The 14,397-nt window shown below is 43.1% G+C and overlaps 1 protein-coding gene across 1 annotated transcript in view; it reads right to left on the bottom strand.

Moving 5' to 3' along the window:
* ADARB2 (adenosine deaminase RNA specific B2 (inactive)) overlaps positions 1-14,397 on the bottom strand; it is a 273,461-nt gene that overhangs the window by 8,631 nt on the left and 250,433 nt on the right. The gene's annotated exons all lie outside the window — the stretch shown is intronic.

Raw genomic sequence — 14,397 nt, 5'->3', positions numbered from 1 at the left:
AGGTAGGTGAGGCTGAGAGAGTGTGATTTGCCCAAGGTCACCCAGCTGGCTTCGTGTATAGGAGTGGGGAAACAAATCCAGTTCACCACATTAGCTTCCCCCACTCATGTGGAAGAGCGGGGAATCAAACCCGGTTCTCCAGATTAGAGTCCACCGCTCCAAACCACTGCTCTTAACCACTACGCCATGCTGGCTCTGAGGCTTAGGGCAGCAGCCTATCCCTCCCATTTCCAGGAACCGGCATAGTAACACAGCACTGTTCTAATCCTAAACACTTGGCTTAAAGTTCTGAAGGACTTTGATGCACCCATAGAGTTTTCAAAGATCAAAGGCTACCCTTGAATAAGTGGAGCTTTGTGCGCACAACAGAGCCATCAAGAATACTCTAGGAGTCCTCAATTATATTGATGGGCTACAATAGGCGTGCATGCATACAGCATACATTGACATTTTCAGGTGGGTCCTGTTTCTACTATCTTTCTGGTCTGAGATGAGATCAGCACTCACTAGGGTTGCCAACCTCCTGGTACTAGAAACAAACGAAAGTAATCCCCTATGCTGCAATAAGTGTGACTTGATACAAAAAATACAGCACAAGGCTCACAAAAAGCATCTTGCATTGTGGGTTAAGCATTTTGTGAGCCTTGTGCTGTATTTTTTGTATCAAACCTCCAGGTACTAGCTGGAGATCTCCTGATATTAAAACTGATCTCCAGCCAATAGAGATCTGTTTACCTGGAGAAAATGGCCGCTTTGGCAATTGGCTCTATGGCATTGAAGTCCCTCCCCTCCCCGAACCACACCCTCTTCAGGCTCCGCCCATAAAATCTCCCGCCAGCGGCGAAGAGGGACCTGGCAACCCTGGCACCCACTAGGAGCAGGGCTTTTTCAGTGGCACCCTGCTTGTTTAATGCTTTCCCCCTATGAATCCCTAAAGGCTTTCTTATTCTATCCGGTCTTCGTGAGATATGCACAAGAGCCATTACTGTTGTTGTTGTTATTAGTACAGGTAGAGTATCCCTTATCCGGACATCCCATATCCAGACTGATCCAAAATCCGGACCCTTCGAGCTGGCATGCAGGCAGATCATTGCTGCCTGTTTTCAATGTTTCCTCTCACCTAAAAAAAAATTAAAACACAGTGTACACTGCATTGTAGGTGGAGACTGAAAGCCTGCCACTGGCTGTTACCGCACTAGGTATTCCCAGCAATGTATCAAGAGTTTGGAAATGTTATAAAAAACATCGCTTTAAAAGGGTTTTTGAATACTATGGTTAAAAAATGGTTGGAAGATGTCTTCACAGCTAAAGGGGCCAAACAAAGTGCGAACAGTATTTTTTATAACAGTTTCAAACTCTGAATACATCGGTGGGAATACATAGAAAGTGCGAACAGTATTTTTTATAACATTTCCAAACTCTTAATACAGCGCTGGCAATACCTATTGCAGTAACAGTCGTTGTTTGTTTCTTTGTTGTTGCTCTTGTTTAACAGCTGATACAGGTATTTTGGTGGGAGGCCAGTGTGATGTAGTGGTTTAGAGCGGTGGACTCTGATCTGGAGAGCCGGGTTTGATTTCCCACTCATCCACATGAAGCCAGCTGGGTGACCTTGGGCTAGTCACAATCTCTCTCAGCCCCACCTACCTCACAGGGTATCTGTTGTGGGGAGGGGAAGGGAAGGTGATTGTCAGCCGGTTTGATTCTCCCTTAAGTGGTAGAGAAAGTTGGCATATAAAAACCAACTCTTCTTCTTCTTCTTCTTCTTCTTCTTCTTCTTCTTCTTCTTCTTCTTCTTCTTCTTCTTCTTCTTCTTTGCTTTCTGATGGTTCAATGTGCACAAAATTATTGAAAATATTGCTTAGAATCACATTCAAGGCTATGTGTATAAAACACATTTTAAACAAATGAATTTCGTGTTCAGACTTGGTTCCCATTCCCAAAATATCTCGTGGTGTATATGCAAAAATTCCAAAAAAATCCCAAATATGGAAAGATCTGAAATATGGACCACTTGAAGTCCGGAGAAGGGATACTCAACCTGTAGTAATATTTCCCTACAGAGTTCATATGCCCCATTCTTGAATACCAGTCCACATGAAAGGTTCTATTACAAAAATTGTCTTCAGCAGACTTGGCTGCTCATACGAGCCCAAACATAGGTGACATTTAAGAGTGCGACAGAAAAGGTTAGAGAGATTTTGCTATTTAAGGAATCATCCAGTGGTTGCTATGCTAAAAAAAAAAAAAAAAGAAGGCATTCAAAGTGCAAATCTCTACCAGCAGGAAGCATTATGTAGCTAATTTCTTACATCATTGTTCTTTTCATTAATTAACATTTCTCAACCGTTAGTGCAATAATTGCGGAGCCTCTGTGCTGTATGTCTCTTTCTGTGATTAATAAGGAGCCATTATACTTCCCTTTCCTGAAGCAGTCAATTAACACGAAATACTTTCCATTAATTACCGAATGTTTAAAACCAGCATGCTGTACCTGGAGAGCAATCTGCTCGCAGAACCTGAGACAAAAATGGCTTTCAGAAGTTCTTTTAAAATTTTTTATTTCAACCCCCCACCCCCCCTCCTTCCCTAAACCACAGGCAATTTAGTTGGCTATATTAATTTGCCTCTGAAGCCGGGACTGCGATTGAGAAACATCTTTTAATCTCATGGAAGACGAGGCAGCCATCTGGCTGCTGAGAGGTTTCCGAGTGAGGCTGTCCCTCTCTCCCTCTGTAAATGTGGGTCATTAAAGTAATGTGTTCATCCTACATAAAACTCAAATGGAAGATAAAAGGTAATATTTATATACAAACAATTTAGTCCTACCATTTAAACAGTCATTGGTTTTATGAAACATTTGCTTTAGTCTATCTGATTTGCATAGCTTTGTGGGGTGGGGGTGGGGAATATATATCTTGGTCATTTCTGCGAAAGAAAATATTCACTTCTAAAGGCGCGCCTTATCAGATTGAACGAAACATCAAGAATGGAAACAGAGAAAAGTTATGCGAATGTTCAGACGGTTCGGGATTAATTCATTAAACAAAGTAAAGACACCTGAAAGCGGTATTTTCTTTTAAGCAGAAATTTACATGTGACCTCAATTATCATTTGTGACCCTGTTTTTAAAAAAGTCTCATTTACTTAACTGAGAAAGAGGGTTTGTATACAAATAAATGACCAGTTTTAAATATTGTCAGTGTCCTTTTTGATTTAAGAGCATAAGACCAGCCCGGCTGGATCAAGCCAACACCTCATCCAGTTTAGCATCCTGTTTCCCACAATGGCCAGCCAGATGCCTCTGGGAAGCCCACCAAAAGGGCACAAAAGGAACAGCCCTCCACTCACCCTTTTCAGCATTTGGTATTCAGGCGTATATACTTCCTCCATTCCATGTGAGTCTTGTTGTTAGATCTATCCTCTATGAATTTGTCTAACCTCTTTGAAACGCCATCTGGTGGCAGTCAATTCCGTAAGGCTGCAAGCAACTTCCTAGGAGTAAGCCCCACTGAACACAGTGGGACTTACTCCTGACTATCCACGGACAGGATTGTGATGCATATTCACTGCAGGTTCTATGTAAAAGTACTTCATTCATTAGCCCACTCTGCCTTTAAGGCAGTGGTTCTCAAACTGTTATAAATGGGACCCACTAACTTACTGTATTTTTGAGACCTAATTTCTAGACTTACTGTACTTTTTGGGATCCACTTGAAAATAACTCCACACTAAGTCCCTCTACCCAACGTAAACCCCAGGAAACTCACGTCACTTATCAACACATGACTTATGTTTTAGTAGTTATCAACATATAGCATTATTGACTGACAAGCTCTATTTCAAGTTCTTTATGCACTACAGACACAAACACAAATTTGATATCAGAGCCTCCTCTCCCAATACCTTGTCTCTTCCTGTCTCCTGAACTCACATCCCAAACCATAGTTGAAGATCCACAGCTCTAAGGATTTTCCATGATGGGGGTCATCCCTTTTCTCCCTCACAAAAGCTTGTATGAAATAGGTTAGGCTGAGAGACTGAGGGTCCAAACTGAATAGGGACCCAGTATGCTTCAAGATTTTTTTCCCTAAGGCAACGTTTCACAGTGACACAATCAGAGTTGGGTTGGAGGAACCTGTCTTGTCTAGTTTGGCCCTGAACTGTTCATAGTTCATGAGTTCTGATGCGCATTTGAAACCCAAATACTTGGAACAGCAAAGAATGTCATACAAATCTCTGGGCAGACATAGGGAGAGTGATGAGGATGATCAGGTGCTGGAGACCAAGCCCTATGAGGAAAGGCTGAGGAAGCTGGGAATGTTTAGTCTGGAGAAAAGAAGGTTGAGGGGGGGACATGATTGCTCTCTTTAAATATTTGAAGGGCTGTCACTTAGAGGAGGGCAGGGAGCTTTTCCTGTTGGAAGCAGAGGATAGGACTTGTACCAATGGGTTTAAATTGTGGGCGGAAAGGTACCGGCTGGATATTAGGGAAAAATATTTTACAGTAAGAGTTGGTCGACAGTGGAATCAGTTACCAAGGGAGGTGGTGAGCTCCCCCTCACTGGCAGTCTATAAGCAGAGGCTGGACAAGCACTTGTCAGGGATAGGGCTGTCGATTCGGTTCCACCCGAACTAAAAAACAGCTGAATTTTTCCCGATTCGGCGGTTTTCAGTTCAGATGGAGCCGAATTCAAAAAAAGGTGGGAAAATGACGAGCTGAATTTGGCGAGTTCGGGCAGATGCTGAATAAACTTGGGCAAATTCGGTGCCCCCGAAGCAGAATTCTCCCGCGGCCAATTGGTGGCCAAGCTGGGTATTCTTCTGGCCAATCAGTCTCGGATGAGTGCGTGAGCCCAGCTGCTGCACGGCCCGGGGAGAAAAAGAGAGAGTGTCTCTGTGTGAGAGATCCTCATGGGGGTGTGTGTGTGCACATTCGTGCCTTTCTGCGGCTCTGGGGGGCATGTTTGGAGGTAGAGGTCCCAAACTTTCAGTGTAGCTTGAGGGGACCCTTCTTGCAAGAACCCCCAAGTTTTGTGAAGATTGGGTCACTGAAAGTTTGGGACCTCTACCTCCAAACATGTCCCCCCGGAGCTGCGGAAAGCTGCGAATGTGTTTTTAATGGCTTTAAATGGCCGAATTTATTCGCGAACTCCGAACTTAGAGCTGAATTCCATGGATCTGAATTGGGGAGATTCGGACTTCGGCATTTCCTGAATAAAAATGGGCCGAATTTTGCCGAATCTGAATTTTACCGAATTATTTTTTTTTTCAACAGCCCTAGTCAGGGATCTTCTAGGCTGATCCTGCATTGAGCAGGGGGTTGGACTAGATGGCCTGTATGGTCCCTTCCAACTCTATGGTTCTATGATTCTAGGGTTCATTTTTTAATCCAACTGGTAAACTAATAGTTATTCATTATCAAATCCTAGGGTTCTGTAGGCTTCTTTATATGACTGCAGCATGTAGTGATTTGTCTCAAAAGAAGGCTTTTGCCTGAAAAACAGTAATTTAATCCCATGGAAGACACATGAAATTGGTTTTATGCTGGGGTACTTGTCACCATTTCCCATGTTACACACAGTGTGCAGTCACTATCTTACAGGTTCCTTCTTTGCCCTAGAACCTCTAGCCTGGATCCCTTCCACTATTTTGGATGCTGTGACTCCCTTCTGCCAAAGTGTCTTCCAATGGAGAGAGGCTTCCTCCATCAGAGAAGTCTTTCTCCATTGAAGGAAGACTGGCAGGAAAACTAGATGTTACGTCTGACACTTCTGTGTCCTTTTAACAGAGAGGCATGATGTGGGGGAACTAACCAAACTTACTAGGATTTTCCCTTCTGTGATGTTTTCCCAAGCCAGAAAGGCCACAGGAAGTCCTAATTGCCTTGCTGTGTGGCTGGGATGATCAGTGGAAGATGGGTTAACTGTTCTGGTTGGGTGATGTCCCTGTCAGGCACATATCTGCTAAATCACTCTCTCTCCTCACTGCCTCTCCACCTGCCCTGGAAACTGAAACCAGACAGTGATATGCCAGATAACTTTCAGACTGGAAGGTTTTCAACAGCTCATGAATGTCAGAAATAATTATGTTTGGATGACTATATTTAGAAATGGGAGTTGTTATAGTTGGATATGGATTAGTAAATTTCTGAATGCATATCCCTAATAATTTCTAAAGGGTTTTTCCCCCAACAAGAAGTGCCATAAAGTAGCTGTGATTCCACTGCCTTCTCTATAAAAAGCATTTCAAATTTAACATTATTATGCAGCGTAAATGCACTGTAGCATTCTGGTCTCTCAATATATCAAAGTGACTTGCCTTGGTAAGAAGACATATGATGAATTGTATTACGTTTTTTCTAATTGTGCAAGAGTTTCTAAATGCCCCTTTCAAGGACAAGTCTCTTTCTTAGATAACATCATTTTTAATAACTTTTGTCATTAAGGTAAAAGTGACTTATCTGCATGACGGTAGCTGGATTCAGAGGAAATATTTGGATTTAAGTTATTTTATTGACTCTGAATTCAGTGGGCCTGAGTTGGCTAAAATCCAAGTTTTTAGGCTTAAATCAAATAGATATTTTATGCATGGTCACTTTAATTTCCTTGATTCCCCATTTCAGCCAGGATCAAATTTTTCAGTATGCACGATATCTCATTCCTTGGAAGCTAAATGCTGTTTCGACGCAAAACGAACCCGGCTTTTCCCATTCCTCTTCTGGCCCGAATTAAACTGTTCATCCTGGCTCATTCCAGAGTCACAGTGTGTGCATACTCCGTTCTCGGGTTGCACTTCCCCGCACCATCACGCCCCACCCTTTTCCAACCCCCTCCTCAAAGCAGAATGCCAATGATTAAACAGGAGAAAACAGAAGTTTGGCTTCTCTCACAGCCAATCACAAAGCAGTGTGTAAAGAGGCGGGGATTCAATTGCTTCCTGCTACCTTGGAGCTCTTTCTGAGCAAAAGAAAGGCTTTTTAAAAATGAGGCTTGGATTCCCCCCCCCTTCTTTCAGGTAGCTCCGTTTTTTGTTTTTTGTTCTTAAAATGCTTTTTTATGCGGCAGTTGGGTTTGGGGGGAAGGAAATCTTCTCTCACAGGGAGCACTGCGAAGTAAGCCAATTACAGAGCAGCATTTAAAGCGGTGGGACTTGATCTGAGCTTGGGAGACTGCTTTTCTGTATTCATGGTTTGATTAGCAGACAGTTTCCTCCCTGATCATTCGAGCCAATGAATACAGTTTTCCCCAACCTGGGTTACTTTAATGTGCAATGAACCCAGGTCCAAGCAGGGAGATCCAACCCATGCATAAAAGACCATAGTGGATCAGGCTGTTAGCCATAGATTTTTCTTCTTCAAATATTCTCAGTAGTAAAAATAAATAATGATGATTCTAAAGGCCTCTGTCTTCATTTTTAACACGGGGAGGGCAAAATAGGTGCTTAGGGCTAAGTGCAAAGATACCTTCCTCTTCTGTTCATTGCTATCATCGCTGCCATTTTTATGGCAGGAGATGGAAAATCCTTTGTTCAGTTTTCGGTCTAGGTAATCCCTGTCTAAATATATGTGATTCCCCTTCTGTCAACAACTGAAATGTCAGAGATGAAAAGGAAGGAATTTTGGAGGAGCCAGCCTTCCGTTCACTGGAGGACACATATCCCATGTATGAAGCCAGTGCTCAGCCATGTATTTGCTGAAGAAGAGTTGGTTTTTATATGCCGACTTTCTCTACCACTTAAAGAAGAATCAAACCGGCTTGCAATCACCTTTCCCTTCCCCTCCCCACAACAGACACCCTGTGAGCTAGGTGGGGCTGAGAGAGCTCTAACAGAGCTGTAACCTGCCCAAGGTCACCCAGCTGGCTTCGCGTGTAGGAGTGGGGAAACAAATCCAGTTCATCAGATTAGCCTCCGCCGCTCATGTGAAGGAGTGGGGAATCAAACCTGGTTCTCCAGATCAGAGTGCAGCACTCCAAACCACCATTCTTAACCACTACACCACGCTGGCTGGTTCAGGCACTGGAGATACAGGACATTTGCCCCAGATACCATCCTAGGTAGTGGGCAGCCATCTTCTGAAGAGCCCCATTATGGATTCCTTTGTCAACACAGTGGGGGCATCCAGGAAACAACATGTCATTTCTCCTCTGCCACTGTATGGAATGCCTCTAAGTATTGTGCTCTCTCCCACACCTTATGAGACTAAAATTTGATCAATTCATTGAAAAATGGCTATTGCTCTTGGTCTAGATAAAAGTCTCGATATTATTAGAAAATGTCCCCGGGTTGGACCAGGGGATGCGGTCACATCTAGTCTAACCCCTTAGAGTGAAGCACCTCTGTTTAGGAATTGCGAGGCAAGTTAGTCAAGTTATTTGGAAGTTACTGTTTGAATCAGTAGAAAAGAGCCAGAGTCCAGTAGCACCTTAAAGACCAACAAAATTTCTGGCAGGTTTTGTGAGCCGCAGCTCACTTCTTCAGAAGGCTCATGCCCTGCCAGAAATTTTGTTAGTCTTTAAAGTGCCACTGGACTCTTGCTCTTTTCTGCTGCTACAGACAGACAAACACAGCTACCCATCATGGTTTGTTTTGAATCAAACAGATTTCCTCAGACCATATTCACCATGTTCACATGTACAGAAAAAAAGCACTCCTTAAACCCAGGATTTCGAGTGTCCCTTGATCTAGGAAACTATACAGGTTTTTTTCCAGGCAGTACTAAATGTTCTTTTGTGCCTTCAGCAAGAGTTGGTTTGTGGAGATGTTTTTTTTTTACGTGCTAAGACAATGGCTTCCAAAAAGCGAATCCCCTGAGCTCTTCTACCTGTGCAGACCCCGAAAAGAAGTCGAAGGCTACAGGTGAGCCAGGACAGTCACAGGGATTTCCCTGTTTACCACGCTGGGAGATCATGCAAGCAATTATCAAAGTTTCCCTCTATATTTTCACGCAATAGGGACTGTTATTCATGGTCGTCTGCTGCCTCAGAACACCTGCTGTTTTTCTAGTTATATGACAATTTAGCTATTATTGGTTTGGAAACTGGAACTACCACATTAGGTTTTGATCTGTATTTTAGCAGTAGGTGGTTCATCTTTTTTTGTATCTGGTAGTGAATGATGGAGGCCAGATTCTGATTGATCCAGAAACGGGCTAAGTGGGAGAAAGAAGATTACGAATTGACTTGTATCAAGTGCGCAGATTGTCTCGTTGTGGAGCTAGCTGAGTTAATGGATTTCCACTTCTATTAATATGCAGCTTTTGAAGTGGCTTGTTTCCCCCCCTCGACTTGCAGTTTCCAGGATCCAACTTTCCAACAGATTTGACAGTCTATCACTAAAAGGAGTTGTAAAAGCTTTAACATTTTTCAAAAAAAAAGAAACATTACTTGTTACCATTTCTCTCGCCTGCAGCTCCATTTGCTTAGATCATTGTTGGAAATGTGGGCTCTTTAGAGCTACAGAATTTCCAAGGGTGGCTTTATGGCTTTCAGGACTTCAATGGAAAAAGAAGGAAGACTTGCAAGAGACTAGTTTGGACAGCCAGAGACTTCATAAGGGTGCACCAATCTTGGGAGACGGAGAAAGCACAGGAGGGCACCTGCTTCCATCCTAGACTGGTTCACCAGCTATGACTATTTCTACAGAAAGCCAGTCTAGCCACCATCACATACGTTTGGGCAATATCCAATTTAGACTGCTACAGCACACCTTATACAGGGCATCCCTTGGAGATTGTTTGGAAGCCTTAACTGGTGCAGAATGCAACAGGAACTATTCTTATTGGAACCTGTCATAATGAACACATTAAACACATTCTGTTGCTTAATTCATAGGGTTGCCAGGACTCCCCTCTTCTCTGGCAGGAGGTTTTTTGGGCAGAGGTGAGGGAAAGATGGTGCGTGCGGCCGCGCCAATGCATTCGTGTCACTTCCGGTTTACACCCGGTAGTGCTGCATCTCAAGGGGTATTTACCACTCAAACTGGAGTTTGAGTGGTAAAAGGCTCCTTGCGATGCATTTATACCTGGAAGAGCCACATCGCAAGGGGCCTTTTACCACTCAAACTCCCAGTTTGAGTGGTAAAAGGCCCGTTGTGATGCGGCGCTTCTGGGCGTAAATCGGAAGTGACGAGATGCAGCAGGCAGGCATGTGTGCAGCGTTGCCCGCCAACCCTCAGCTGGTCAGCGGGCAGTCAGGTGGATTGGCAGGGGTTTGCCTGCCACCACGTGGCACTTGGCAACCCTATTATTTCAAGGCTTTGGTTTTGACCTTGAAACCCCTAAATGGTTTTGGTTCCGATGCTGGGCCCACTGTACATGAAGGATCAGTTCCTCCTATTTCCATTTGCCTGAGCCCTGAAATTGATAACTGAGACCTTCCTATAGGAACCTGCATTACCTGAGATAAGACTGGTTGGGTCTCATGGCAGGGCCTATTCTCCAGCTTCCCCAAGGTTTGGAAATCCATCCTTTGGGAGGTGAGTTTGGCACCATCTTTACAGGTCTTCTTCTAAAGAAAGTTGAAGACACTTCATTTTTGGCAGGCCCTTTGAATTGACTGACTGACAGTGCCATGGCATCTGTATGGATAGCTTTATGATTATTAAAATATTGCATGTTGTTACAATTGTTAAGAAATGCTTTTTATGGAAGGCTTGGACCAATAGGACCAATACATTGGATCAATTGATAGGTAATAATGATGAGTTTTTGCCATTTTCTGAGCTGAGGTCCAGATATGAGTTGCCACTTTAGATTAAATGGCAATACTTACAGTTGCAACATCTGTTGGTATCTAAATATGGCCATGCAGCATTAAGTGTCTCAGAGTCCTGGAAACTCTAATTGATTCAAGGCAGAAAACAAAACCTACGATATCATTTTACTAATATTTGATGTTGATTAATAAATATGACATGCAAAGTCTCAGGAATTAATGGAACGAACTAGATCCACCTATTTTGCCAAAGCAATGGGAGATGGCCTTAAAGTTTATATCTGCTCTTTCCATGGATCTTGAGACTTATTCAGCAAAAAAAATTATGTTCAAGATATACTGGAAACCACAGGGACTCTTTAGCAAAAGACTGAGTAAAGTGTCTAATTGTTGCCATTGTAAGTCACTGGACGCGTCCCTAAAACATATGCTTGGGGCATGTCCAGTCATCTGGTTTTTCTGGGAAGTTATAACTCATATCAATTTTGTATTAGAGAATTCACTGATTTTTGAGGATGTTGGTGTACTTTTAAACTATTTGCCTGTCTCTTGGAGGCTGACCGATAGCCAATGAAAATAGACCCTCCATGCCCTTAAAGGTAAAGGTAGTCCCCTGTGCAAGCACCGGGTCTTCCTGACCCATGGGGTGACGTCACATCCCGACGTTTACTAGGCAGACATTGTTTACGGGGTGGTTTGCCAGTGCCTTCCCCAGTCATCTTCCCTTTACCCCCAGCAAGCTGGGTACTCATTTTACCAACTTCAGAAGGATGTAAGGCTGAGTCAACCTTGAGCCGGCTACCTGAAACCGACTTCCGTTGGGACTGAACTCAGGTCGTGAGCAGAGCTTGGACTGCAGTACTGCAGCTTACTACTCTGCGCCACAGGGCTCCTTCCATGCCCTTACTAAAGCTAAAAGACTCATATTACAACATTGGAAAGATAAAAGCCCATCTCCGGTAAGTCAATGGATTGAGGACCTCAGAACTCTATCAATATTTGAAAGCATGGCATATAGATGGTAACTGTAATTGACTTATTTTTAGATATGTAGAAGCCACTTATTGATTCTTATGTGTAGACCCGCCACCATTGTTGCTATATTTTTGTCTTTATGTGAATCTTTTAAAAAAGTTTTTTTCTTTGGGTTTTTCCCCGTTTTTTTTAAAGACAATTTTAAAAAGGGAAAAAAATTAAAAAACAAAAACAATAAAAAATCACGGTGAGCCACCTCTCCTGACGGAGAACCATGCTGAACAGGAAGTACAATTCTCAGACCTCTCACTTGGTTAGAAGTCTAGGAAACAAGAGCTGCAAAACTTAAAAGCAGCCACAAGGAACGCCTCTCAATAACCGGCATGCGGAGGGGAGCCCTGAATACTAAGAGAGAGTTTACTTGTGATGCAATTTTCCACGCACAGCAAAAAGTTGCTGAATGCTCTGAATGATAATCAAATTGAGGAAATGGCTTTTACGCTTACAAATACCTTGTGAGCAAGGAAATATGGAAGCAGCTGCTGGATAAATTATTAATTGTGCATTATTCGCTTGACTCTAGTAATTCTTTCCAATATAGCAGAAAACTGCCACTCTGGACCTCCTTTGTTTTGTAATTCATGCAAAATAGGCTGTTTTAGAGCAACTGTGACCAATGCTCTCAGTGTGAAATTTTTCTCTAAATTGCTCAAAGCCCTTAAAGGGGAATGAGTAGAGTCGAAGAAGAAGTTTCCTCAAAAATCTTGCTTAGGCAAATATGACTTCATTTGAACATTAGTTGCTAAAGCAAAGCAAAGCCAGACCAATGCATGAACAACCTGAGAGGTACTCATGGAAGGCAGGCTATATTATATCGTGTGTGCGTAAAGTGTTATGGCAGAAAAACCTCACCTTGGAGTTGCTGTTTTTGGGCAGCACACCCATAACATGTGGCTAAGCTCTTTCTGCTCAGGGGCAGAACGGCAAAAGGAGTTTGAATGTGGCTCCAGCCTGAACTCAGGAGCATGAAGAAAGAAATTTCCTGAGGGTAGTCTCTCAAACAGAACCCAGAGAGGGATCATTGAGAGAAACTTCACCTATATAACGTCGCTTTTCCTTTGGCGCTGGCGTCTATGGCCTAGTCCACACATGCGATAGGATGAGGCGGAAGAAACCTGAGGGGGTAGAATGGGTTGTAACATCTCAGACAGTAGGTGTGGAGAGTAGGGTTGCCAGGTCCCCTGAGGAGGGCTGGCTTTGGAGAGGGGAGGGACTTCAATGCCATAGAGTCCAATTGCCAAAGCGTCCATTTTCTGCAGGTGAACTGATCTCTCTGTCCTGGAGATCAGCTGGAATAGATCCTGGAGATCTCCAGCTAGTACCGAGAGGAAATATTCTTCCTATATAACTACTGGACATATTGGACTTACATCTGAATGGACTTGAGAGGTTTCCAAGTCCTGAATATGCTGGATTGAGATATATTACTTACCTGTATCTTGTTGTAATATATTGTATATATTTATTGTCACTTTTGCACTTTATTCACTTATAAAATTAAGCATTGCATATATTGTTTCTGTGCTGTTTTTGTTCTCCAATACTTCTACAGCACTGAGCCTTTGTTTTCTCCACGGAGTACCGAGAGGATGGCAACCCTAGTGGAGAAGCATATTTTGAATGTCCCCTCATGTAAAAGCTCTCAGTACATCACAGCGAATGTTTCCAGCCTAGCGCTGCCTCCTGTGCTAGTTTTCCATTTACAGAGGCATTACTAGTATGGGAGCTTCAAAGCGTAGTCTAGGGGAACTTCAAAAGACAGCATCTCTCTCGCAGTTCGAAGTGGTGCAATCCATTAGATCACCTCAGAACTCCATCACCTCACACTGTGGCATATCTAGACCAGGCCTAACGGGTGTCTAAACCGAGTGCATATTTATTTTAATGTGGTATTATTAAGCAATGACATCAACAGGAAGAATACTTTGAACATCAAAACAAAGAGGTTTTTCTTTTGATCCTGAAAGCATACAACAAGGCAACATGTCACATTATTTTTCAGCTCCGGTGGTGTGCAAAGAATCTTAAAATACAAAATACTGATTTTGTACTGGAGAAAAACAGATGGGTTTGGGGAAAAATGCATCTCTAGATGCTCTATATTACAATTGACTTTCCCATCAATATTACATATAATCTTGATTTTGAAGTTTATATTTAATTTACTGTCTATTGACACTCAGAAAATCACAGAGACAGCAGCATTTCAGTTTGGAAACCTTAATTTGCTCTTTATTCTGCTCTGCCTGAGGTTTGCTTCTTAAACCCGTGTCGTACTCAGAAGCAACGAGGAAAGGATAACAAACTGAAAATAGGGACAGAGACCTCCCTTTACCACTTGATGTCAATGTCTTGCAACAGGGGACAACTTGACGCATCATTATTTGGAGACTGTTTAATTGTCAGCTAATCTCGACATATTGCCACAGGATTCTCTCATTATCATGAGGAGCATCTGCTGAGGCACATGACCCAGCGCAGAGACGGCAACCAACCAGAGATGCTTCGCGTATCTGCTCCCACCAGGAATGGAAACTCATCGTAAGGGACTCGGGAGCGATCTCCTATTTCCTGTTGGGAGAAGCATCTGGAGGCAGCAGAGCATGATTTCCTCACACAAAAGAAGTCTGCATTGCTGCCTCTGTGT

The sequence above is a fragment of the Euleptes europaea genome, chromosome 11, assembly GCF_029931775.1.
Source record: "Euleptes europaea isolate rEulEur1 chromosome 11, rEulEur1.hap1, whole genome shotgun sequence".
Classification (NCBI taxonomy): Eukaryota; Metazoa; Chordata; class Lepidosauria; order Squamata; family Sphaerodactylidae; genus Euleptes; species Euleptes europaea.
This window is presented reverse-complemented; position numbering and strand designations above follow the sequence as displayed.